General features: G+C 47.2%; 1 pseudogene; it reads right to left on the bottom strand.

Moving 5' to 3' along the window:
* Positions 1-22,659, bottom strand: part of LOC122939310 — a 60,666-nt pseudogene extending 38,007 nt beyond the window's left edge.
* Positions 22,660-26,737: the final 4,078 nt, after the last annotated feature.

Below are 26,737 nucleotides of genomic sequence, written 5' to 3'. Positions count from 1 at the left end.
GGGCAAGGTAAAGGTCACATGATCCACACCTGAACAGGAAGTGTGGACATACCAGCAACACACAGACAAAGTGAAACCAAAAGAGGCTCTCAGATCACTAATGCGTAGATAATCTTTCTGACCCTCTGAGACCTGTCACAGATGTTACTGCCTGGAAACCCCCACGCAAACAGGACACATGGCGGCCGCAGGCAGAACAGCATACAGATATGTATTTTTGATTCACCCCTCCGGGAAATCATAAGGGCCCACTTCGGGCAGGCATACATGCTGGACAACAACAAACCAGACGTGTAACAACACACTAGACATATAAACAAATCACCAAATCAAACCCACACCAAACAAACAACAGATAAGGTGGGGAAAGGACAAGGAGGAGACAAAGGGATGACATTGGTGTCAAACTAGGATGGCCCTCAGTTTGCATCCCAGAAAAGAGCGAGCTCCTTCTCACACACAGGCAGACATAACAATCATCTCAGTCTCACAGCAACAGAATATAAAGAGACCTGAGATCACCCCCAGCTCCACCTAGCAGACACCTTAACCCCATGCACACCAGAAAGGGAAGGGAAACAGCTTAAAGGGAACCTGTCACCAGTTTTATGGTGTCCTAACTGAGGCCAACATAAATAAGTGACTGATTCTCTTAGCAAAATGCTGGGTCACTTTCTTTAATTGATCCAGTCAATCTGCCAACATCTTGTATTGAAAAGCTCCAGCTGATAATGATGAGTCCTGAATATTCATGAGCTCCTGACTCTCCCCGCCTACCTGCTGCTGATTGACAGTTATTTTCCATATGAATCAGCAGCAGGTGGGCAGGGGAGTGGCTATAGCTCTGAATTAAATATACACTGGACTCAATGACCTCACGCCGGACTCCAATCAGCTCATTAGCATGCAGCATCTTTCTGTGTATATTATGAGGTAACCATCTGTCACACCAGTAAGTGAATACATCTAAAGCACTTTTTACTAGTTAATGATTGTATATAATTAGTTAGATTATAATCAAATATCCACATGACAGGTTCCCTTTAAAGGGGAAGTGTACATGCATACCGTACACACGTTGCCACCAGCAACCGCATGCATGACAACAATGTCACAGCGCACACAACCGAGGCCGTGACAATCCCATGAACATGTCTTCTGGACATTCTCAGCAGTTACTTATATGCAGGGCCGTCTTTAATATTGATTGGACCCTGGGCAAGAGGGAGAACAGAAGTGCTGCTGCCGCATTCATGGGTCCATACTTTATTAACTAAGTAGCAGGACATGTAGGGCATACATGGGGGATCTCCCTGCACTTACTATTATTTCTGGGTGCTGCTCTGTTGCGCCGCTGTGTCCCCCATTACATTCTCCTGCGTTGTATGCTAAGTAACAGCATCAGAACACCAGGGAGGAGACATCAGCTTTTCTCTGTGGGCGTTCCTTCTCCCTGGCTGAAGCGCTGTCCAATCGCAGTGTAGAACGTCACAGCCAGGGAGAAGGTGAGTTTTTTTTTCTCCCTGGCTGTGACATTCTGCGCAGTTATTGGACAGCGCATGGAGAAAAGCTGATGTCTCCTCCCTGGTGTTCCAATGCTGTTACTTAGCATACCGCGCGGGAGAATGTAATGGAGGCCACAGCGGCGCAACGGAGCGGTTGTCATGGTCTTACCTCCTTGCTGTTCCCTTCGTTTGACATGTGCTGGCGGCCATCTTGGTTTCTGGGTTTTCTTGTAGCCTCCCACCCTGCGGCTCCTCCTTCCCACTGGGAGGAGCTGGATGCCTAGCTCATATATATAGGAGGTCTGTGGCTTCAGTTCCTTGCTTGGTCCTCCTGTGTTCACATGCTTCCAAGACTGCTGCTGCTTCTGGTTCCTGATCCTGGCCTCGTCTGACTACCCCGTTGGTTCCTGATTCCGGCTTCGTCTGACTACCCCGTTGGTTCCTGATTCCGGCTTCGTCTGACTACCCCGTTGGTTCCTGTTCCTGGCTTCGTCTGACTACCCTTCTGGTTCCTGACCTCTGTCTCCGCAAGACCCTGCTTCGGTTTAGCCATCCGTTCGGACTTTGCTACGGCTTGCTCTTCAATAAAACCTTCTTATTTTCCACTTATCTCTTGTTGTACGTCTGGTTCATGGTTCCATGACATTAGGACCAAGCCATGAATTCTGACGGTACAGGGCCACCCTCGCTACCTACGCTGGTTGCCAGACTTGATCAGCAGGATCACCTGTTGGGTCGGTTCGCTGTGGCGTTGCAAACCCTGCTTGAACGCACAGCTCATTTAGCTTCCGTTGCCGATGGGTCGGTTGTCGCTCCTGGGCCCGCTCCTACTGCCGCTCCGGTTGTTGCGCCAGAGTCTACCCTGACACCTGTTGCTGCGCCTGTGGTGTTTCAGGGTATGACCGGTTCTGCCCCCCTTCCACAGCGCTTTGGGGGAGAGCCAACTCAGTGCCGAGGTTTCCTTAACCAGGTGGGCATTTACTTCGAGTTGCTGCCACATGCCTTTCCTACTGAGAGATCAAGGGTGGGCTTCTTGATCTCGCTGCTCTCGGACAAGGCCTTGGCCTGGGCCAGCCCTTTATGGGAGAACAACAATCCGGTGGTTGCCGAGTTTTCCGGTTTTGTTGCTTCTCTTCGGAAGGTATTCGATGTGCCGGCTCGTGCTGCCTCTGCTGCGAAGCTCCTTATGTCCATCAGACAGGGTTCACGATCCGTAGCTGAATACGCCATTGAGTTTCGTACCCTGGCAGCAGAGGTGGGCTGGAATAATGAGGCTCTGGTCGCTGCTTTCTCTCATGGTCTCTCGGATGCCTTGAAGGATGAGGTTGCAGCTAAGGACCTACCAGTGGAGCTCGAGTCTCTTATTTCTTTCCTGATTTTGATTGACACCAGACTCAGGGAGAGACCTTCCTTTAAGGAGAGCCTGCGGAGGTCTCCTAACAGATTGGCGCCTACGTTTGCTGTCCCACCCGTGCCTCCCTCTCCTCCCACGCCTCCTGGGGATGACTTGTCTGGGGGTGAACCCATGCAGCGGGGGTTTGCTCGCCTGTCTGAGGGGGAGAGGGTACTCCGGAGACGCGAGGGCCGATGCATGTACTGTGGTCTCGGTGGGCATTTTCGGTTGGCATGTCCGAACCGTCCGGGAGAACGCTCGCACCTGAGGTCCTGTCGGGGGCAGATCTTGGGTGGAGTCTCCTCGTCCCCGGTTTCCCGTGTTGACAAACCACTGATCACGGTTGTCCTCTCCTGGGTCGGGGGCTCGGTGACGACCCAGGCGTTGGTGGACTCTGGTGCTGGTGGTTTGTTCATTGATAGAGTGTTCGTTGCCGCCAATTCCATTCCTCTGCAGCCTCGAGGTTCCCCACTGGCTCTTGAGGCGATAGACGGCAGACCCCTTCTGCCGCCACACGTGACTCATGAGACCCTTCCAGTGGGGATGGCCATTGGTGCCGCTCACAGAGAGTCGGTCTGTCTCCAGGTTATTTCGTCTCCACACTACTCGGTGGTCTTGGGGTACCCCTGGCTCCAGAAGCATAATCCGACTTTCGATTGGAGATCGGTCAAGATCCTCTCGTGGTCACCGCAGTGTGGGGCTAGTTGCATCCATGGGCCTGTCAAGTTGCTGTGTACTTCCTCGGACTCTCTGTTGCCTCCTGAATACGAAGAGTACCGGGATGTATTCGATAAGGTGCGCGCGGTTGCCCTACCTCCGCACCGACCATACGATTGTGCCATAGAGTTACAATCCGGTGCCGTTCCTCCTCGTGGCAAAGTCTATCCACTGTCGGTAGCGGAGAATGAGGCCATGGAGGAGTACGTGAGGGAGGCGCTTTCACGCGGACACATTCGCAAATCCTCGTCCCCGGCAGGGGCTGGATTTTTCTTTGTGAAAAAGAAGGGCGGCGAGTTGAGGCCTTGCATCGATTACAGGGGTCTCAATCGCATCACGATCAAGAACGCTTACCCGATACCCTTGATTTCCGAGCTGTTCGATCGCCTCAAAGGGGCCACGGTCTTTACCAAACTCGACCTGAGGGCGGCATATAACCTGGTAAGGATCAAGGCGGGCGATGAGTGGAAGACCGCGTTTAACACCAGGACCGGTCATTATGAATCCTTGGTTATGCCCTTTGGGTTGTGCAATGCGCCCGCAGTCTTCCAGGAATTCATCAACGATGTTTTCCGTGACCTGTTGCAGCAGTGTGTGGTGGTCTATTTGGATGACATCTTGGTATATTCTGCATCCATGGAGGCCCACATTCTGGATGTCAGACGAGTGTTGCAACGCTTACGAGAGAACAAGCTGTTCGGTAAGCTTGAGAAATGCGAATTTCACCGATCCCAGGTAACCTTCTTAGGTTACATCATTTCCGCTGAGGGGTTCTCCATGGATCCTGAGAAGGTTTCGGCTGTCTTACAGTGGCCCCAGCCCAGTGGGCTTCGTGCCCTGCAGCGCTTTTTGGGCTTCGCCAATTATTATCGGAAGTTCATCAGGGACTTTTCCATGCTAGCCAAGCCTCTCACGGATCTGACCAGGAAGGGCAGTAATCCTCAGGTCTGGCCGCTCGAGGCCATCCGAGCTTTTGAGGCTCTAAAGTCCGCCTTTGTGTCGGCTCCGATTCTGTCGCATCCCAACCCTGGGTTGCCTTTTGTCCTCGAGGTGGACGCGTCTGAGACGGGAGTAGGCGCCCTCCTGTCTCAGCGTAGAACACCAGAGGGTCCTCTGCTTCCTTGTGGGTTTTACTCCCGGAAACTGTCTTCCGCGGAGTGCAACTATCAGATTGGTGACAGGGAGTTATTGGCCATCGTGCAGGCCCTTAAAGAATGGAGGCACTTGCTCGAGGGCTCGGTGGTTCCGGTTCTCATCCTGACGGACCACAAGAATCTGACCTACCTCTCTGAGGCCAAGAGATTGACACCACGTCAGGCCAGATGGGCTCTGTTCTTGTCACGTTTTAATTACGTGGTCTCCTACCTACCCGGCTCCAAGAACATCAGAGCGGATGCCTTATCACGGCAGTACTCCGAGCTGTCCGGGGAGGAGTCGATTCCGACTACGGTCATACCCCCGAATCAGATCCTGGCCGCTATTCGCACCAGCCTGACTTCTCCTCTGGGTGAGCAGATTTTGGCGGCTCAATCTGGTGCTCCCTCTACGAGACCCAACGGCAGATGTTTTGTGCCTGAGGAGTTGCGCACTCGGTTGTTGCGAACCTACCATAACTCCAAGGCCGCGGGGCACCCTGGAAAGAATCAGCTGTCCTGGGCGGTTTCACGTCTGTTCTGGTGGCCTTCTCTACGTTCCGACATCGCCGCATATGTAGCGGCATGCTCCGTTTGTGCCCAGAGTAAGTCCCCTCGGCACCTTCCGTTGGGCCTTTTGCAACCCATAGCCACCGGGGAGCGTCCATGGTCACACCTGGGGATGGATTTCATTGTGGACCTCCCTGCATCCCGAGGCCATACGGTCATTCTCATGATTGTGGATCGGTTTTCCAAAATGTGCCACTGTGTTCCTCTCAAGAAGTTACCCTCTGCACAAGAGTTGGCCTCGATTTTTGCCAGGGAGGTCTTCCGGTTGCACGGTTTGCCCAAGGAGATTGTGTCGGATCGGGGGAGTCAGTTTGTGTCCAGGTTCTGGCGCGCCTTTTGCTCCCAGTTGGGGATTCATCTCTCTTTCTCCTCGGCCTACCACCCTCAGTCCAATGGGGCCGCAGAACGATCCAATCAGGCCTTGGAGCAATTCCTTCGTTGCTATGTCTCCGATCACCAAGACAATTGGGTTGACCTCCTGCCTTGGGCTGAGTTTGCCAGGAACACGGCGGTGAACTCTTCCTCTGGGACGTCTCCCTTCATGGCCAATTATGGGTTCCAACCTGCCGTGTTACCGGAGGTATTCTCTCCCCAGGATATTCCGGCTGTGGAGGATCACCTTTCCGTCCTACGTGCTTCTTGGGTACAGATCCAGAGGTCCCTTGAGGTCTCTGCGCAGCGCCAGAGACTCCAGGCTGATCGCAGACGAGCGCCCGCTCCTTCCTACCAGGTCGGAGACCGCGTATGGTTGTCCACCCGCAACCTCAACCTTCGAGTGCCCACTCCCAAGCTGGCGCCTCGCTTTGTTGGTCCCTTCCGAGTGCTTCGCAGGGTAAACCCGGTAGCCTATGCCCTTGCGCTTCCTCCTGGCATGCGGATCTCCAACGTGTTTCATGTCTCCCTGTTGAAGCCACTGGTGTGTAATCGTTTCACTTCCTCGATTCCTCGGCCTCGTCCGGTCCAAGTGGGCAATCGTGAGGAGTATGAGGTGAGCAATATCCTGGACTCACGCCTGGTCCGCGGCCGGGTGCAGTTTTTGGTCCATTGGCGTGGTTATGGTCCAGAGGAGCGTTCCTGGGTTCCCTCCGCAGATGTCCATGCTCCTGTCTTGCTCCGAGCCTTCCACGCACGCTTCCCTCAGAAACCGTTCCGTACTCCGCGGAGGAGGGGCCCTTGAGGGGGAGGTACTGTCATGGTCTTACCTCCTTGCTGTTCCCTTCGTTTGACATGTGCTGGCGGCCATCTTGGTTTCTGGGTTTTCTTGTAGCCTCCCACCCTGCGGCTCCTCCTTCCCACTGGGAGGAGCTGGATGCCTAGCTCATATATATAGGAGGTCTGTGGCTTCAGTTCCTTGCTTGGTCCTCCTGTGTTCACATGCTTCCAAGACTGCTGCTGCTTCTGGTTCCTGATCCTGGCCTCGTCTGACTACCCCGTTGGTTCCTGATTCCGGCTTCGTCTGACTACCCCGTTGGTTCCTGATTCCGGCTTCGTCTGACTACCCCGTTGGTTCCTGTTCCTGGCTTCGTCTGACTACCCTTCTGGTTCCTGACCTCTGTCTCCGCAAGACCCTGCTTCGGTTTAGCCATCCGTTCGGACTTTGCTACGGCTTGCTCTTCAATAAAACCTTCTTATTTTCCACTTATCTCTTGTTGTACGTCTGGTTCATGGTTCCATGACAGCGGTGCCTAGAAATAATAGTAAGTGCAGGGAGATCCCCCATGTATGCCCTACATGTCCTGCTACTTAGTTAATAAAGTATGGACCCATGAAAGGTCCACCAGACTACAAACTAAACCCGAATGTAGCCTGAGTAACACATGACTGTAGAATTAGGCCGAATGCACATGTCCGTGGAACACGAACCGGATTCCTGCTGAGTGCAGGAGCGCACGGCATCATTGGTTGCTATGACGCCGTGCGCTTCGTGCCACCGCTGCTCTACACTAATACACTCATATAGATCATACGAGTATATTAGTGTACAGCAGCGGCGGCACGAAATGCATGGCGTTATAGCAACGAATGATGCTGGGCACTCCTGCACTCAGCAGGAATCCAGGCCGGTATCTCACGGTCCGTGTTCCACAGACGTGTGCATTCGGCCTTAGTCGTAAGCTAAGTATGCATGTCCTGAGCAGCAGGCATCAGAATGAGCATAGTGATGCTGCTATTCCACTGGCACAACAGCTGTGCCAGTGAAGTCAGGAGTGAGCCAATGACTGTAATATTCGGCCGTAGCCCCACACTAATGGCAGAGGTCAGAAAAACCTCCAGTCGTCAACATTTAAGCCCTTAGATGCTCAGGTCAATAAAGACCGCTGCATCTAAGGTGTTTCACAAAGGGGGGAAGACTCACTCTGTCAGCCCACCACAACACGGTTAAAGGGTGCTGATGGCAGCCTACCAACAACTCCCCATGTCTGCGCTTAGTAATCGCCTATTAGGCCGGGGCTGAGATATATTACGTTGTTAGACAGTAAATTTTAACAAAAAGTATACCCCCATGAAAACCAAAATACATAAAGCCCTCTTTTTTATTTTTATTTTATTAAAATTTGATTTTTTTTTAAATAGTTCACCATAAAAAAATACTAATTTGGTACTGCCGCAATCATAAAGATTCATAGAATAGAGTTAACTTATTTATATTGCATGGTGTGAAAAAACATGGTAAATTTGATGTTTTTTTTCCTCTCCCCCTCTCCAAAAACATTCTAGAGATCTATCAATACATTAGATATACCCCAAACTGGTCCAGCAACAAACAAACCCTCACACAATTACATTGACTGAAAAGTAAGAGTTATAAACATTCCCTTGGAATGCAGCGACCCAAAATTTTTAATTTTTTTATGGTAAAGGTTTTTATTGTACAAAAGTAGTAAAATTTAGTAATATCATACATACACATTCTTGTGTCCGTATCCAGTCCACAAAAAGTGTGAATCAGATGCAGACCAAACATACGGTCGTGAGCCCTGAGAATGCTTTTCCTGGACATGGAATACAGACACAAAGGGCACACAGGTATGTTTGGGAGGTGTTTGCAATCTTCTGTGGGGCAATGCTGTTACATTGGTGAAAATGACATGACGGACTCCTTTTAAGTAACTTATGGGGGAGACATTGCTATAACTTATGTTATACAGGTGCTTGTGGTAAAAAATAAAATGTTAAAGAGGTTATTTAGGATTTTGATACTGATTGCCTATTCCTAGGATAAGTCATTAATATCAGATTAGCGAGGGCTCAGCTCCTGGCATCCCCACCAATCATCTGGAGAGGCTGCTGCGCTAAGGAACCGAGCACAGAGCCTTCCAATGTATAGCAGCTGTGCTCGGTATTGCAGCTCAGCCCCTTGCACTTGAATGGAATTGAGCGGCACCTAGGCCAGAGATCAGCAACCTTCAACACTCTAGCTGACGCGGAACTACAACTCCCAGCATGCAGACATACTTAGCTGTTCTTGTAACTCCTATAGCAGTGAAAGGAGGATTGTGGGGGTTGTAGTTTCTGGAGGTTGCTTATCCCTGACTTAGGCCATGTGACCGATGTATGATGACGTCACTGGCCTAGGAAGAGGCCTCTTCAAATAGCTGATCAGTGGGGGTTCCAGGACCTGAACCTCCACTGATCAGATATTGATTATTGATCCTCAGGATATGTCCTGAATATCTGATCAGTAGTATAATACGTACGATCAGTACAGCCCTGTCTGCCATCATCCAACTGCTGCTACGCGTGTACTGTATACAGATTGGAGAAATTTCTGCTTTGTCCAAGTGACATGATCATGCCGTGTCTGTGTGCCTAGGGATACGGCCACATGGCACCCGCGCGGCCATGAAAGTGGTTGTTTCCCCTGGAACATTAGTGGCATATTGCTGGGATATGCCACCAATGTCAGCTAGGTGCAGGTCCCACTTCTGGGACCCACACCTATGTCTAGAACGAAGCTTCCAAAGAGAAAGAGAGCGCACAGCGCATGTGCAGCCGTCCGCCATTCATTTTTATGGAAGCACCGAAAGTAGCAGAGCTGTTCCATAGAAATAAATGGAGAGCTGCTACGCATGCGCGGTGCACACAACCAAACTTTGAGCACTCTGTTGAAGAGATAGGTGTGGGTCTCAGAGGTGGGACCCTCACCTAGCGATATGCCAGCAATGTTCCAGGTGAGACAACCCCTTTACTAATGAACACCAAATAAACAATTTGTCTGTAATGAATTCATTTGATCCCGCAGCAGCTTTCATAACTGTGCAGTATTCGGCCGCCACGAGTCAGTTGTTGGATGGTCACGCCATGTGGCCGTAACCTTAGGTGGGGCTCATTACAGCTTACAAATATTGCAGTATTCACATGCAGCAGACTTCCAGTTGCAGGAATTTCAGTAACATCTAAATATACTCTGTGGTGTTCACGCAGATAAAATCCATATGAGCAAAATCACTGGCAGATCAGTAGGCTTCTTTAGCAGCGGTAACACCGCCAGCTATTTTAGCCCTTTTCCATTGATTAAACAGGTTTTCCAAGTGTTCTGTACTGATGACCTATCCTCTGGATAGGTCATCAGTATCTGATCAGTGGGGGTCTGACACGCGGGACCCACCCCTGTCAGCTGTTTTAGAAGGCAGCTCGTAGTAGCGGCGTGGACTTCTCCAGCTTTTCCTAGTCCATGTGATGTCACAATCATCGGTCACATGGCCTAAGTACAGATCAGCCCCATTGAAGTGAATGGGGCTCGGTTGCAATACCAAGCACAGCCACTATACAATGTACAGCGCTGTGCTTGGGGAGCACAGAAAAGGCAGCAAAGCTACTGCGAGCGTTGCTGCCATCTCAAACAGCTGATCAGTGGAGGTCCCTGGGTGTTGGACCCCACTGATCAGATACTGATGACCTAGGCAGAGGCTAGGACATTAGTAAAAACACTTGGAAAACCCCTTTAATTGGTGAATTAAAGACAATGGTGAATTTAATTGGTGAATTAAAGACCTCTGTAAGACAAGGTCGTGCTGTTGGACCTCCTTAAGACAAGGGCATGCTGTTGGACCTCGGTAAGATAAGGGCATGCTGTTGGACCTCTGTAAGACAAGGGCATGCTGTTGGACCTCCTTAAGACAAGGGCATGCTTTTGGACCTCGGTAAGACAAGGGCATGCTGTTGGACCTCTTTAAGACAAGGACATGCTGTTGGACCTCTGTAAGACAAGGGCATGCTGTTGGACCTCTTTAAGACAAGGGCGTGCTGTTGGACCTCTGTAAGACAAGGGCATGCTGTTGGACCTCTGTAAGACAAGGGCATGCTGTTGGACCTCTGTAAGACAAGGGAATGCTGTTGGACCTCTGTAAGACAAGGGCATACTGTTGGACCTCTGTAAGACAAGGGCATGCTGTTGGACCTCTGTAAGACAAGGGCATGCTGTTGGACCTCTGTAAGACAAGGGCGTGCTGTTGGACCTCTGTAAGACAAGGGCATGCTGTTGGACCTCTGTAAGACAAGGGCGTGCTGTTGGACCTCTGTAAGACAAGGGCATGCTGTTGGACCTCTGTAAGACAAGGGCGTGCTGTTGGACCTCTGTAAGACAAGGGCATGCTTTTGGGTTAACAACATCTTATTGGAAACCAGATTAGCCTGTGAAGCAGATACCAGTGACTCATCTGTTTAAGGCCTCATGCACACGACCGTATGTAATTTGCAGTCTGCAAAACACGGATCCGCAAAAAATAAAGATGACGTCCGTGCACATTCCATATTTTGCGGAACAGAACAGCTGGCCCCTAATAGAACAGTCCTATCCTTGTCCGTAATGCGGACCATAATAGGACCTGTTCTATAGATTTGCAGAACAGACATATGGAAATGGAATGCACACGGAGTTTTTTTTTTTTTGCGAACCTACTGAAATAAATGGTTCTGCATTGTCTGCAAAAGAAACGGAACAGACAGAAAAGAAAATACGTTTGTGTGCATGAACCCTGAGGATAGTTTTCCTTTCCTTGTTTGACCTGCTTTCGGTTTGTTCTTTTTTCCCGGACAGAATTGCACAGTAGGCTATACAATTCTGCCCATCAAAACAGACAGAAACGAACATAAATCAGGTCAAACTGAATCAAGACATGAATCCATTGGCCTCACTGAGGTGAACGGATCTGTTGTAGTATACGCTTGAATACCAATTTCGGTTATACATACGTAAACTCCAAATAGAAAGGGCTACAGCATAGTATGGACCTCGCCTAAAGTGAAAAAAGAACATAAAAACATTTTCATTGATGTCACTGGTCTGCCATGCCTAAAGTATAATTTAGTCTGAGGACTAAGCAGGCATGTTTCAATGTAAAACACTTTTCTATTAATATACAAAAAAATAAATTGGTGTAAACTGGTGTAAAGGTTGCCTATAGCAACCAATCATATTCCACCTTTCATTTTTAAGAGCTCCTTTGGAAAATGAAAGATGGATTCTGATTGGTTACTATGGACAACTAAGCCAGTTCTACTTTAGAGCAGTTTTGATAAATCTCCCCCATACAGTAGTTCACAAAAAAATTATGAACAGCATTTTGCCTCACACCATGGGCATAGTAATGGACCGCTGTAACGAAACGTGAACCTGCTTGTTGGCTGGACGACATCTTAAAGGGGTTCTCTGGGCTCCTCAGGATAGGTCATCAATATCTGATCGGAGGGGGTCCGACACCCGGCACCCCTGCCGATCAGCTGTATGAAGTGAAGGTGCGCTCAGTGTGTGTGTGCGCTGTCTCTTTTCTTTCTTCCTGCTTGCCATAGACAAGCATAGGTCATCAATAGTAAAAGTCTGGAGAACCCCTTTAACTGAGGACATGAGCCGTGCCTTGTAGAGCAAATACCAGCATCTTATATATCTAAAGTAAAAAATAAAATAAAAAAGACTAGAAACACAATCTGGTGCCTCTGTCTATGTACCATTGCCTTATCTTCTTATGTTTTATATCTTTCTGCACAACACTTTTGTAATTATCCAATCGGCTTTACAATAATGATCAATGCGAACACGTGTGATAAATTCTTCTTCAGAATCATTTCAACAATTTTTTTTAAATGAAACCCTCCATGTCTTTATGGATACGGTTTTTACATTCAAGCTGGTTTCAGACGGGTGAGTGTGATCTGTGAAACACACTCCTTGTGAAGGACGATTTTCCTGGACCGACCGTGACTCTTCTGAGCCAAACTCAATGGGGGATATTTATCAAAATTGGTGTAAAGGAAAACTGGCTTACTAAGTTACCCCTAGCAACCAATCAGATTCCACCTTTCATTTTTCATAGCTGCTCTGGAAAATGAAATGTGGAATCTGATTGGTTGCTAGGGGCAACTAAGCCAGTTTTCCTTCACATCAGTTTTGATAGACATGGCAGCACTATTGTGTTTGCATGTATAATATGTGTCACACATGTGCCCTATGTGTGTGAGGTGTGTAAGTAGCGTGTGCTCTATGTGTGGGTGACGTGTATGGCATTAGTCCTGTGTATGACCGGTGAATGTTCCATGTGTCCTGTGTGTGAGTGGTGTATGCACGGTATGTGTCCTATTTGTGTGCAGCATGTACAGTATGTGACAGGGACATTCACCTACTGTGTCCTTCCTCCATCCCTTGTAGATTGTAAGCCCTCGCACCAGTCTGTAACTCGTCTTGTTCATGCTTATTGCAATTGTCTGTATTCTGTATGTGACCCCTTATCATATGTACAGCACCATGGAATCAATGAAGCTTTAATAATAAATAATAATAATTTATACTTTTTTTTTTTACTAGATTTTAGACTTTTATACATTTCAGGCTGTACTATGTACCATGTCTTGATTAATTGGGGTCTACTGTATTTTGGCCTTCAGAAGGCGACTTTTTCTTTTTCATTTTTCATCCCTGCCTATCGAGATCCCGATTGCTCCATTTAAGGTACACATGATGTGTTGAAAAATGTTTTTTTTTACATTTACTGTGCAGTGTACACTGATAACTTTATTGTGTAGGTTGGTACGATTAGGATAATATCATGACTACTTTTGTAAACTGATTTTTGTGTCGCCATATTCTTTGAGCCTGAACCTTTTTTTTAGTTTACAAAAATGGCAGACCTTGAGGACGTGGTTTGGCCCCCAGCCAGGGGCGTAGCAAAAGGCTCATGGGCCCTGGTGCAAGAGTTAGGCTTGGGCCCCCCTTCCCTCAGTGCTTTGTGTGTCTTCTTATGCAGTACAAGGGTCTTTGGGCCCCCTCAGGCTCCTGGGCCCGGTAGCGACTGCTACCTCTGCACCCCCTATAGCTACGCCCCTGCCCCCAGCTGCTATAGCCCGTCAGCACCAAACATTTATGTCACTGGGAGCTGATGGAGGTACAGAAGGAGCCCCTAAACTCTTTCTGACCACTTAAAGGGTTAAAGAGGGTGCTTGCCGCATAATACAGCACCTGCAAGTCACGGCACAGCTCACATACCCACGCCATCAATATGGCGCACTATCACGTCAGTGTGCAGGAGATGTATATGTGCTGTGAGGTAAAAGCACATCATTAGGTACTAAACTGGGAATGATTTAAAATGGCTGCCAGCTGTCCTAGAATGTGAGCAGCACTGGTTGCCTCCACTTACAGAGCTGTCTAGGAGGGGGAAGGAGCAGGGTCTAATGACACACTACCCTCTGGTACTTTCATATACTATATATTGGTGAGTTTTTCCGTCAGGCTGCTCAGCCATGATGGCAAATCATAGGCAAGATTGTACCATTACCAACTATTATAAAGAAGTGGGCCCTGCCTTCACCCCCCTAGCCAGCTCTGCAAGTGGTGGCAACCAGTACTGGTCACTTTCTAGGGCAGGTTACTGGCAGCCATTTTAAATCATTCTCTTTAGGCCTCTTTCACACTACCGTTTTTTTTTTTCCATTTGTCCGTATACGGAACCATTTATTTCAATGGTTCCGCAAAAAAAACGGAATGTGTTCCGTATGCATTCCGTTTCCGTATTTCCGTTTTTCCGTTCCGTTGAAAGATTGAACATGTCCTATTATTGCCCGCAAATCACGGTCCGTGGCTCCATTCAAGTCAATGGGTCCGCAAAAAAAAACTGAACACATACGGAAATGCATCCGTATGTATTCCGTTTCCGTTCCGTTTTTTCTGAACCATCTATTGAAAATGTTATGCCCAGCCCAATTTTTTCTATGAAATTACTGTATAATGTATATGCCATACGGAAAAACGGAACGGAACAACGGAACGGAAAGTGAACCACAACGGAAGCAAAAAACGGAACAACGGATCCGTGAAAAACGGACCGCAAAACACTGAAATGGACATACTGTAGTGTGAAAGAGGCCTTAAGGTGTCAAATCTCAGCAAAGGGAAGTAGGAAAACCTTCTCTGTCGAAGGAGGACATACAGAGGACCAGCCACAGGTCAATAGTCAGTCACCTGGAGCTCTAGTTTAGGTTACCATACAAAATGACAGTGCACATCCCTCCTATCATCTATGGACAGTGAATATGGCCGTGATAAACAGCTGTAGGGGGCACTATCACTTCTCTACTATCCCCCTCCACAGAAAAAATATAACAGATTTTCATTTTAAATTGCAACTAGGAGCACAGGTCATGTGCACTACAGATCCCAGCATGCCTGTATACCATCAGAAGAGATTCAGTTACATGTATAGATTCAGACATTTAAAGCCACAACATCTCCGCTGGCTCCTCATAGCAAGGAGAAGATGGAAGAAACACACATTGGGTGCTCAACACCCGCCCTATTGTGCATGCTGATCCATACAGATTTCTGACTCCTAACCTACACAGCTAGTGTGGGTTTCGTTGCCATGGGCAACACTGTTCCCTGCAGCAGTGCCCTGTTGCCAAGCTGGGCATTATGATATTACAGGAGCATTGCCGCTGATCCCTGGAACAATCAGTGAGAGCGGTTAGACCGAGGTGAGGATCATGGAGATGGGAGCAGCGAGCAGTTTTTGCAGAGCATTTTTTCTGTCCCCATCCCCACACAGTCTCTGGTGTGTTGCAGAAAAGGCAGCAAAATGGCTGCTACGGGCAGAGGAAAACTCCAGCCCCGGAGACATCTCCATCATTCCTGGAGGCCCCCGTACAGCCAGAAGCCAAGACCCGTTGGCTATTTTGGACGCCTTACAGCTGGATTAGAAGGTATCGTGCCAGACTTTACAACACTGTTTGCAACACCTAGACAGGAACCTGGCCGATACCTTAGGCTGCAGGGTGGACCACTACTACCACCGGCACGACCACCTGCTGATAACACCAGTGCGGCAGAGGTAGAGATATTGAAATATCAAGTACCAAAGCCCACCAAAACACCAGGTGAGGAGCAGACTCATCCCTCATTGACCAGGAAACCATCTGCCTGTGAGATACTAACCCAGAGAGGACCAGCAGCAAAAGTCACATTTAAAGTCTGCAGGGTGCCTTACGCCCTACCACCGCGCATTAAGGTCACTGAGAGACAGCAGACTAACGTCCCACCATGGCTGCTCCATCTCGGTTATGAGTCTCGGAAGATCTTGAGATCCATGTGGAACAGATCATTGGTGGACAATCGGAGGTCCTATGTGACTGATGATGGAGAATATGTCAGGTACCCTTTTACCCATGATGTCATCTTTCCCTTCAAAGAATATCATGAGAAAATCTCCTTCCGGTAGTGTTTGCACCCCCTGCAGCGTACGAGTAGCATCTGATCACACAGCTGATATTTGGATTGACTTTTCGGTTTTGACCTCGGCTTGACTAATGGGTGACAATTTTTGCCTGCTGCCTGCCCTGACATTGGCCTGTTTTTTTGGACTATGTTTGTTTGCTGCCTACCCTGACCGTTGCTTGTTTTTGACCACTCTTCTGCCTGCAGATTTGGTACTTTATTCTAAAAGATGGCAGTGAGGACTGTCCTGCACTCTCTCCCTCACCTGTGGGCAGTTCCTTTTTGGTATCTCATATACCAGAGGATAGGTCATCAGTACAGAACACTTGGAAAATCCCTTTAATCAATAGTAAAGGATTAAAATAGCTGGCGTTATTTGGTGATGTTATCTCTGCTAATAAAGCCTACTGATCTGCCATTTATTTTGCTCATATGGATTTTATCTGCGTGAACACAACCACAGGGTATATTTAGATGTTACAGGAATTCCTGCAACTGGAAGTCGGCTGCACTTACTATATCTGAATGGAAATGTTTTTGCACCGAGCACGTGGATTTCTCTAAGCCCCATTCAGATGCATGGGACAGTTCCAGAATTTTTATTGTAAGGGGCAATGAACCACAAATAACAACTGACTTGTGGCGGCCGAATACTGCACAGTTATGAAAGCTGCAGCGGGATCAAATTAATTCATTACAGACAAATTGTTTATTTGGTGTTCATTATTAAAGGGGTTGTCTCACCTGGAACATTGCTGGCATATCGCTAGGCGAGGGTCCCACTTCTGAGACCCACACCTATCTCTTGAACGGATTGCTCAAAGTTTGGGTGTGTGCACCGCACATGCGTAGCAGCTTTCCATTTATTTCTATGGAATGGCACTCTGCTACTTTCGCTATCTAATAGAAATGAATGGAGGGCGGTTGCACATGCGCTGTGCGCTCTCTTTCTCTTTGGAATCTTCGTTCTAGACATAGGTGTGGGTCCCAGAGGTGGGAGCTGCACCTAGCTGACATTGGTGGCATATCCCAGCAATATGCCACTAATGTTCCAGGTGAAACAGCCAGTTTCATGGCCGCGCGGGGGCCATGTGGCCGTATCCCTAGGCACACAGACACAGCATGATCATGTCACTTGGACAAAGCAGAACCTTCTCCAATCTGTATACAGTACACACGTAGCAGCAGTTGGATGATGGCAGACAGGGCTGTACTGATCGTAAAGGGTTACTTATGGCCTAGGGATATGTAACACCCCGGAGTGGTGTTACCATTATGACGCCCTGCTACTGTCTCTAATGGGCTAACATAAATGCCAACCTGTGTATTTCTTTCGACGTCCTTTACATTGTGCAGTGATAGGATTGTTATGCAACTGTTATTACATGTAATATGCCTGGTTCACCAGCAGGTAGCAGTGTAAATGGCAGAGCTATACTTAGAGAGAATGGAACTCCATTCCATTCTCCCCCCTCTGGGGGCAGAAGTGGGCGAGTCCTTCTTCTTACCAATAGGGAGGGGCAGCAGTTCTAGAGAGTTCTAGTCTGGACAGGAGAGGAGTAAGGTGTGGCATGCTTACAGTCTGACGTGCCTATGTCAGGCAGAGCAGCCTAAGCTCTGCTGACCATGGAAGTCAGATGTCTGGAAGCCATAGGTGTTGTTCTTCGGTTGCCACAAGAGATATCAGCAAGAGGAAATTGTTCTTCGGCTGGAAGTTCAGTTATTTACTGAGTGTTAGGAGGGGGATAACAGCCCGAGGCACCCTAATCCAAGGAGACCATAATCGACCTAAAGTTCAGTAACCAGACCCAAGCAGAGTTTTGTAGTGCAGAGAGAAAGAAATCAAAGTAATTAAGCTTGCCTGTCAGCACAGCAGAGAAAGATAGAGAGAAAGCACAGTTACCAAGTTTTCCTGCCAGTTTATGCCAAAGTCTGTTGGAACCAAGACAAAGCCTGAAAATCGTTTGGATGCCAGTTTACCCAGGTAAAGCTGCTGTTGAACTTTATATCAAGGTCTGGAGTCAAGTTATTCATTCTTCATCCCTCAACTATTCCCCCTTTTTAATGCTTCGGAGCCTAAGCCTGGGGTCCCGCTGTATCCAGGTAGGAGCACCGTGACACATATAGGCCACACCACACTACTCGCCATTCCATTAGAACTGGGACACGATAGGGCCCTGGGGGAGGGGGGGGGGGGCGCACATTGCTGATAGGCCATCAGTATTAAAATCCCAGAAAACGTATTTAACTAAACTGACCCTTGAAGTCTTTCACTGGCTATAACAGGTAAGTACGTTTTAGTTTTGTCTGATTCCATTTTCCACTTGGGTGACAGATCTGTGATTCAATATTCTGAACTGATGTTCTAAAGTCATTACTTGATCTTTCTCTTTCAATTCAACAAGGAACTTGCAATAACTTTTGCCTATACGTACCTAAGAAAAGTGTCCCTTATCCACAGTACTTCTCAATGCACCATTCTCCTTCATAGATGTCACCATTGGCGTATATCATCTTGCCCCATCTGCTCCTTTTCCCGCACTCCCAACCACCTATATAGTGTTCAACCTTTGAGTAATAGAAAGTTCCATATCCCTGGAAAGAAACACAAACCTCAATTCACATTCAGCTGACCTTTACAATTTGTAAATACTTTGGACATACAGTAAGGAAACAACTTACATGTTTCTTGTTGTTCATCCAGTTCCCGGCATAAACCCTGATGTATTCTCCAATAGGATAGGCTTTCACATCACCGTATCCACTGCTCTTCCCACATACCCAGTCTCCTTGGTAGATGGCATTGACTTTCTTGTAGACACATTAGCCTTTTCCTTAGAGTGGCTCTGTCACCAGAATCAACCATATTAAAGGAGACATACTGTCTGGTAGGGCTCATCATGCTGATTAAAACTACACCTTTCTTTTGTCCATCTGCTAAACAGTGGCAGAGAAATCAGCGTTTTTATTCATATGTAAATGAAAAGTTTGAGCCCCAAGAGGCGGGGCTGAATCCTTTGAGCACTGCTTTGTGACACCCCCTGTGCTCTGCACACGCCCCCCTCCGCTTGATTGACAAGGCTAGACATGCTGAGGGCAGAACTGTGTGCTAGCATGCACATATCATTTATACTATGTACTATAGCTTCACCACATTGAGATCTGCTGAGAAAGCTAATCTACATATTACTGTTTTATTCACAAGCACAATATATGATTAGAAAGACACCAGTAACATGTGTTAGCTTATAAGCATAGAAAAAACATGCATGAGTATGTGGTTATGCTGTAGCTTGGTTGAATCCTATAAAACTTCTAGGTTTCTTTTCCCCAGATATAATTTTTCTTCCACATTTAACCCTTAAAAAAAGTCTATATCTTTATCATATTGAGAATAATTGGGGTCATTTATCAAACTGGTGTGTCTAGTCAATAGAGAACTGCCCTAGACTTTGTGAATGGTGCCGTGACTAGCCCATACTACTTGAATAACATCATTAAAGAGGACCTGTTATTCATGTCTGTTTTAATAGCTTCATTCATTCCCCATGTATTAGCAATTCTGGGGCATCTTTTCTTATGACTCTATGTTGTGCCATTCCATTAATATTCATGCTAGAAGTTATGAATGAATTGCTATTAGCCTTCAGTAAGGGTACAGAGGGATGGTAACCAGTTTGGGGGGGGGGGGGGGATCAGCCTATGGGATCAGCTGAGTCACCGTGCAGAGGCTCGTAACTGTACCCCAGAACCTCAATGACTTGAGGTTCGCCCTTCAAGAAGAGTGGGATGCCATGCCTCAGCAGACACAATAAGTCGACTTGTGAACAGCATGAGACATCGTTGTGAAACAGTAATTGATGCTCAAGGCCACACGACATGAGGAAATCACCATTGCATGCTTCTAATTAACCACTTCCCGACCACCCAATGAATATAAACAGTGGCGACTCTAGGAACAATATATAAGGGGAGGGGGGGGCACATAAGATACTACAGTCAAAAATGGGGGGGCACTAATAATTTTAACCACTTAATCATACTACTGAAAAAAAACTAAATAAGTATATATAAATAAGATTTCAAAATACAAGAGTATTGCGGTATGCAGGGATACCTTTTTATTGTACTGACCTAAGGGCCCATTCCCATGACTGTAGTGCCTTGCAGATCCGCAATTTGTGGACCGCACATGGCTGCGACCATAATAGAAAATGTATATTCTTGTCCGCAATTGCGGACAAGTATAGGACATGTTCTATCTTCCCTGCGCGGAACGGAACCACGGATGCGGACAGCACACGTTGTGCTGTCCGCATCATTTGTGGCCCCATTGAAATGAATTAATATGCAGACCTTCTGCACAATAGCGGAACGGGTGCGGATCCGTTCATATGGTCATGTGAATGGGCCCTAATACTTAAAAGACAAGCTTTCAAGAGTTTTCAAGAGTCTGTAACGCACTGGACGCAAGACTTTGTAACTCAATGGACGCAGGACTTAATTAAAAAAAAAAAAACACTCAGAATACAAGCCTTCCCCTGGCCCTGCTACCTGATTTCCCATTTTGTCTCCTCAGTAGGTGCTGCCTGCTCATCCCGTGCACTTATGAAAAAGTCTGCCTCCTCCAAAATCCGCACTGTACGGAGGCAGAGACAGGGAGATAGCAGTGGCTGTGAAGGGAAAAGTTCCAGAGCACACAATGACAGCCACAGAGCCTTTCTGCTGCCTGGCCAACCGTATGCTGCCACAGCGCCAGCCCAGCCTGCAGGACTTCAGAGAAGCCTGGCGTCCACATTATAGCATCACTACATTTACATTTATTTATTATCGAAAAGCATCATACATAACAAAAAAATAATCATTTTTTACTGTCCCTTTAAGCAAAAGCCAGAATATAATAAAAGACAAAAAAACAGACATTAAACTTAACTACATTTATAATAAAATGATTTACTTACAAAAGAAGCTATTCAGTCGTCTGCTGTGCTGTCCGCCAGTTGCAGCGTGCACAGGGTTATATCCCAGGGCCCTCTCAAGATGTTATGATGCTTGCCGGAGGGTAAGAATGCCAGAGTGGAATGATGGCCTATAATGTCTCTGGATAGAGGTGGTGGCAATGTCACTGTGTCTCCTACCTGGGTACGGCTGGACTCCTGGCTCAATTGCAACAACAATGAAGAGTAGTGATAGGAGGAATAATAGAAGGATTTTTCAGAATGATGAATGTCCAGACCTTTGAGATGCAGTTGTCACGATAGGTAGGTAAGCGGGGAAATAACCAAACACAGAAAACAAACAGAACAAATGACTAGGCCCAAAAGCTAGGGAGAAAAGGGTCACCTCCTAGCGATCCCTAAAAGTTTTGCCTAAACTGCTGTGCCCATGTGCATACCCTAATGGTGGATATGCACATGCCCTCGTGCCTAAACCTACACACCCTGGGCAAACCCTAAGCTGTCGGTAAAAGGTAAGAGGCAACCTGCTTCTTCAAACACGGAAGAAGCAAGCGTCTCCTTAGAGGCCTAGATAAAAGACACAATGGGAAATAACGGAGAGGACTTATCTTGGAGCAGAACTGGAGCAGATGATCCACCACACATCCAGAGCTCACAGGAAAGAACTATAACCCGCACAGGCCACTGGGGGAAGGAGGGATAAAAAGCCTCACTAACAATCAAACCCAGTACACCTGAGGGAAGGTGGATCCAGCTCAAACCCAAACCAAAACAAACAAAGAAGTCAGACATGTGCAGCCAGTCTGACAGACCTCCCCACATTCACAGGGCAAGGCGTGACAGTAACCCCCCCTTCTACGGGTGACCTTCGGACACCCCGGACCAACTTTATCCGGGTGTGCCCTGTGAAAGGCCCTCACCAGGCGGCTAGCACTAACATCAGTAGCCAGAACCCACAGTGCACCAGGTACTGAAGGGAACCACGAAGAACACGCGAGTCGATAATCCTAGAGATCTCAAACTCCAAATTGCCATCTACCAGGACAGGGGGGTGGGGGTGGCAATGGAGATGGTTCCACAGGTTCCACATATTACTTCAATAAAGACCTGTGAAACACATTATGGATCTTCCAGGTCTGCGGAAGATCCAGACGAAACGCCACCAGGTTGACAATAGCAGAGATTTTTATAAGGGCCAATAAATCTTGGACCCAATTTCTAAGAAGGTACCTTAAGCTTAATGTTTTTTTAATCAGATAATTCTTTATTATCGTTTTTTTGACTTTTCAAGCATCAATAAGACATTGTTTACAGACAATAGGCATGTACAATATCAATCATATATAGTATATACAATACACCACACATGACTACAAAAGACATGACATATATCCATGCATAGAATCAAGTAGGATACTCAAATTTAACATAAACCCGTAACCACCCACCAACAGGCAACCCTCTAAGCCCACCCCCCTCCCAGACCCTCTAATAGCAGGACATAATTATGGCAGTTTCTCTACAGCTCCACATTCCTGGAGCGCCGGCATCGTGCTAATAGTTCTTATATTGACAATCAGCATCAATTCCCAGTCATCTATACTTCCATATAATTTTAGCATTTAACCCATGCACCTATACCTCGTTCAAATGTAGAGCAGTCATCAGCCACTTCCAGCATGTACCCATCACATACAGCACTAACTGTGAGTTACCGCTCCCTCTTTGCACACTCAGAATCATACTACGGGATTACATACAATCTCTTCCGTCAACATACTCAACGAGCACACAGTAGACTTCTCGTAAGCGCTAACCAGGGGCTACAACATCCAGAGTTATCTATCCAGCTGCCCCATATTGCCTCAAATTTGGACAGACATTTCCTTTTCTGATAAACTCTCCTCTCAAGGCGAACCACCATATTCAATCTAGCAACATATTCTGAGATATCTGGGGGCAGTGCCTGGATCCATTTTGCCGCTATCGTTTTCCTTGCCTGGTATAGCATTCTCTCTATCCCATTAGCTATCGCAGAATGCAAATTATCTTCTGGCAATAATCCTAAAATGCTAATTTTCGGGTCCAGCTTGAACTTGGTATTATACACCTTATTTATAAGATGCAATACCGCCTTCCAGTAAGAAGTCAATGAGGGGCACGACCACATCATATGTAATAGACCAGCTTCAGCAGCTCCCACATTTCGGACAATCTGGACTATCCCTGTAACCTATTTTGTGTAAAAACACCGGGGTCTTATACACTCTGTGTACTAGGTACAACTGGGAGTGACGTGCAGCTTCACTAAGAGATAATGTGGGGGTAAGTGCTACTGCCTCTGACCATTGTTCATCCGTGAGCTTTCCCAGATCCCTTTCCCAGTGATGCCTGCTTTTCAGTGGATGTCCTTTAAGAAAGTCCTCCAACAAAGCCTGATATAGCACAGAGATCTCCCCTTTTACTGATCCAGCAGCTACCACTGTGCTCAATGTATGATTAGATGTAAATGTTATCGGAGCCATTTTGGCTTGAGCATCCAATGCATGCCTGAGTTGCAAGTACCTATAGAATTGTGAAGAGGGTAGCCCAAACTCAGAACATAATTGCTGATATTGTTTAGCTTAATGTTTTTAGTGGACAACCACACCGAATCACCCACACACAGGTCTGGACCAGTCATGCAGTCTCCTGTTAGCCATCCGTTTATATCTTTCACCCATCTTTTCCAAATTAACTTGGATCTTCTGCCAGATAGATGACAAGGCGGAAGAAAATCTCTCCTCTTCTGACATCCCAGAAGATCCAGTCCCAGAAAAAGTACCAAACTGTGGGTGAAAACCATATGCGCCAAAAAATTGTGACTTATCAGTGGACTCCTGTCTACGGTTATTCAAGGCAAATTCGGCTAGGGACAAGAACAACGACCAGTCATTCTGGTTCTCGGCAACAAAACACCTCAAATACGTCTCTAAGTTTTGGTTAGTGCTCTCTTTCTGACCAATCGACTGGGGATGAAAAGCCGAAGAGAAAGACAGTTGAATTCCCAGACGAGAGCAGAACGCCCTCCAAAACCTGGAAACAAATTGCGTCCCCCTATCAGACACCACATCAGAGGGAATGCCATGTAGTTTCACAATGTTATTGATAAAAACTTGATCGAGAGTTTTGGCATTGGGCAAGCTAGGTAACAGTACAAAGTGGGCCATCTTACTGAAGCGGTCCACTACCACCAAAATCACAGTTTTCCCAGAGGAACTCGTAAATCTGTAATAAAGTCCATGGACAAATGCGTCCAAGGATGAGACGGGATGGACAAAGGATCCTGAAGGCCGAGTGTGAGCCACCTTCGCACATGCACAGGTCTCACAAGCTGCCATATAACCCTCCACACCCTTGCGCACCCTTGACCACCAGAATCTCTAGGAAATAAGATCTATGGTGGATTTGCTTCCAGGATGTCCCGCAAGGACCGTATCATGATGTTCCTTGAACACCTTGTATCGCAATTCAGCAGGAACAAACAACTTGTCTGGAGGACAAGAATCAGGAGCCTCCTCCTGGGCCCCCAACACCTCCATCTCCAACTCGGGGTACAGAGTGGAAACCACCACCCCATCAGCCAAAATCGGAGCGGGATCCTCTGAATCACTCTCCCCAGGAAAACTACGTGACAACGCATCTGCCTTGACGTTTTTAACCCCAGGGCGAAAGGTGACCACAAGATTGAACCTAGTAAAAAAACAGTGACCATCTAGCCTGTCTAGGATTCAGGCGCTTAGCAGACTGCAGGTAAGCCAAATTCTTGTGGTCAGTATATACCGTAATAGGATGAGTAGCCCCTTCCAACCAATGACGCCATTCCTCAAAGGCCAATTTGATGGCCAGTAATTCTCTATCTCCTACATCATAATTTCTTTCAGCGGCCGATAGTTTAGTCATATCTGTCAAAGGTTTTACAATGGTGGAATAATTGAGTCATTTTCTGCAGTAATTGGTAAAACCCAAAAGCCGCATCAGAGCTTTCTGATTCTCAGGCCGGTCCCATTCCAGTACCGCCCGGATCTTTTCAGGGTCCATACGAAAACCAGAGTCAGAAAGCAGGTATCCAAAAAACGGTAGCTCCTGGACAGCAAATACACATTTTTCCAATTTTGCATACAATTTATTCTCTCGAAGGATCGACAACACCTGTCTCACGTGATTCTGATGGGTATTCAAATCAAGTAAATTAGTATGTCATCTAGGTAAATACATAACAATGAACCTTCCCACTAAATGATGGAAAATATCATTGATAAATCGCTGAAAGACCGCTGGCGCATTAGTTAAACCAAAGGGCATGACAAGATTCTCGAAATGACCTTTCTGGTGTATTGAAGGCCGTTTTCCACTCATCTCCTTCCTTAATTCTGATCAGATTATAAGCTCCTCTAAAATCCAACTTGGAGAACACCTTGGCTTCGACAATTTGATCAAATAGATCAGAAATTAAAGGAAGGGGATACGATCACGGACCTTAACGAGATTCAATTCCCGGAAATCTAAACACGGTCTAAGTAATCCGTCCTTTTTTTTTTTTTTACAAGAAAAAGAAGCCGCGGCCATAGGGGACTTAGATGGCCTAATATGTACCTTTGCCAAACTCTCGGCAATATACTTCTGCATAGCTTCTATCTCGGGTTGGGAAAGGTTGTATAGGCGAGATTTTGGCAGTTTAGCTCCAGGGATGAGATTGACAGGACAATCATATTCTCAGTGGGTGGGGGGGGGGGGAGCTCCACCCTCCGAGAATACGTCTGCAAAATCAGAGAGAAACTGAGGTAGGACTGTAGTTGACACTCCTGAGATAGAAGCACAAAGACAGTTGTCCGTACAAAATTCAATCCAACTATTGATTTGTCTTGTTTGCCAGTCAATAGAAGGGGTATGCTTTATCAACCACGGTAAACCTAGAACCATCGGAGCAGGCAAGCCCTTCATAACAAAACAAGAAATCGACTCAACATGTGTATCACCCAACTGTCACGAGGGTGTCAAGAGCCACGTCTGACTCCGTTATACCCGGGGTCAGGAAGTCGCAGCGGGTGGCTGCGCGCTCTATGTCTAAAGATCACGTTGTTTCTTAGTGATTGTTTTCTGTGTTTGCCTTGCAATCCTTTTTGTCTCACTCAGGGATCCGTAGCTTCTCCTCCTCAGCTGTTTCTTGTCTGCCACTCCCAACCTCCTTATATTCTCCTCTCACACTTCTCTAGTTGCCAGTTATAGAGCTTCCTGCCTGGACTTCTATACTGACCCACTGGAGCTGTGAATCCTGGTTGTTGTTCCAGAGTGCTACCCTCCAGATCCCTGTTGGGCTTTTTGTTGTCTCCTGTTGTCGCCCACCTGGGATTATATGTTAAGTCTGTATTGTCTGTCCTCCCCTTGGTGTTTTCCTTTGGAGCTAGTGGTGCGGACTAGTGTTCCCACCGCCCTGTTCACTATCTAGGGCTCATCTTAGGGAAAGCCAGGGTTTTAGGCACGTGATCGGCGTACGGGTGAGGAACCCGTCTAGGGACGTCAGGGCAGCCAGGTGCCAGCCGCAAGGTGAGTCAGGGGTCACCACCTTCCCTCTCACTTGGGCAGGGCCTTCCTCTTTCCCTCCCTCTGTGTCACGTATGTGATAGTCACGCCGATCGTGATATTATAACTGGCCCTTATTTTTTGGGAGAAGAAGAAAAAAAAATTTTTTTTTTTTCTCTCTCTACTTAGAATCCAAT

The sequence above is a fragment of the Bufo gargarizans genome, chromosome 5 (genome assembly GCF_014858855.1).
Source record: "Bufo gargarizans isolate SCDJY-AF-19 chromosome 5, ASM1485885v1, whole genome shotgun sequence".
Taxonomy (NCBI): domain Eukaryota; kingdom Metazoa; phylum Chordata; class Amphibia; order Anura; family Bufonidae; genus Bufo; species Bufo gargarizans.
Note: the sequence above shows the minus strand (reverse complement) of the source record. Positions and strands in the feature narration are given on the sequence as shown.